The 1,658-nt window shown below is 33.8% G+C and overlaps 1 protein-coding gene across 1 annotated transcript in view; it reads left to right on the top strand.

Moving 5' to 3' along the window:
* The window catches only part of ENPEP (glutamyl aminopeptidase (aminopeptidase A)), a 112,414-nt gene that overhangs the window by 91,068 nt on the left and 19,688 nt on the right, over positions 1 to 1,658 (top strand). The gene's annotated exons all lie outside the window — the stretch shown is intronic.

The following is a 1,658-nucleotide window of genomic DNA, read 5'->3' as shown; positions in this document are numbered from 1 at the left end:
ATTTAGTGGGATAATAAGTGATTGAAGTGCTCTATTCAATAAATACTATTTTTAAAGATTAATAGTTAAAATTCTGTTTTTTTATTCTTTTGAGCATTGCCAAAATGATTTAATTTTTTAATGTTCCTAAGGTTTACATTTTACTAGTTCTCAAAATCATAGGTTATTCTTTAAAAACAGTTAAATGTATTAGAAACTTTTAAATTGTCTTTCATTATTTGTCATATTTAATCAACTTCGTCAGTTGATTCCTTAAGAATTGCATTGCTGGAATGAAAACTATTTTGTATTGGAATTTAGTTAAGAGTGAACATTAAAAGTTCATTTTCAGTCATTTTTCTCTTTGGCTTCTCTTAGGTACTTGGATTTGCTCAAGGACACAAGCCTTATTAAAACTCAGGATGTGTTTACAGTCATCCGCTATATCTCATATAACAGCTATGGGAAACATATGGCCTGGAACTGGATACAACTCAACTGGGACTATCTAGTCAACAGGTGGGATGATCAGATAATACTCTGTTGTTCTCTTTGTTTCATATCATCTACAGGTTCTCTCTTTTTCTCTTTGGAGCCCTTTCTCTGGCATTTATACAATACCTGAAATGGCATATTATTAGAGATAAAGGATCATGGTGTTTTCTTTCCAGAGAAGCAATGTAGTAGTTAATTTTAGGCACAATCATTTTTCTGGAAATTATTGTTTCCAACTGATCTATAAGATTCTGAGATCTGGAGAGATGACTAAATAGCATTACTTTTAGTTTTATTAAAACAAGTTAATACAATTCTGTGTGTTGTGCTGGTACCTAGCAAAATGCCAGGTGCATTATTTAGTTCTCAATTAATATTTGATGAAAACTAAATAAGAATTCCTGGACTAGGGTTCAAATTAGAACCCTATATAAAATTGACCTTTTATGGGTGGTAACTTTTATCTGCCCTGATCAGGCAAGTAAACTTCAAGTGTTATGAATAGTTCTTAAAAGAGAACTATATTTCCCAGGTAATAACAGTTTTAAAATGGAAACAGCAAGGACAAGAAAAGAGCAAAATCAACAAAAGAGATGCTTTGCCATACTTCCTATTTCTTCAGCATCATGCAGAAGAAATATTGCTATTCTTCGTTTGGATCTTCTAGATATAATGCTCAATTTCCATGAAAAAGGCATTTCCTTGACAGAGTATAAAATAGAATATAGAATAAAAATAAAATACGTCCCAAATAAATTTGCAAACGTTAATGAAAAGACCTTTCCCATCTGTAATCCCCACATTAGGACATAGGCTCTGTCATCGCCTCCTAATCTCTCCTGCCCACCCAGCAGAGCTGCCTGGTTGATAATGGCTGCCTGACGAGAAGGACCGGCTGCAATGATAACTCGTGTTTCCTTCCTCTTTTCCACTCTACAATTCACCAGAGTGCCACTGTGTCTATTTACACTTCTTTTCCTTCTGACACCCAGATTATATCTCTAGCTCTCAATCAAGATACACTATATTGCTTCTGCCTATTTGTGATAATTTTTTGCCTTCTTTATTCTTGTGACTATTGAGTGTAACTGCTCATCCATCTCTACGAAGATTGGTTGGTGAGAGCATGCATGTGCATGTGTGTATGTATTGTTCACCGGTTTATAATTATTTCAATGAAATGC

This window comes from Propithecus coquereli, unplaced genomic scaffold (assembly GCF_000956105.1).
Source record: "Propithecus coquereli isolate 6110/MARCELLA unplaced genomic scaffold, Pcoq_1.0 Scaffold46, whole genome shotgun sequence".
Taxonomy (NCBI): domain Eukaryota; kingdom Metazoa; phylum Chordata; class Mammalia; order Primates; family Indriidae; genus Propithecus; species Propithecus coquereli.
Note: the sequence above shows the minus strand (reverse complement) of the source record. Positions and strands in the feature narration are given on the sequence as shown.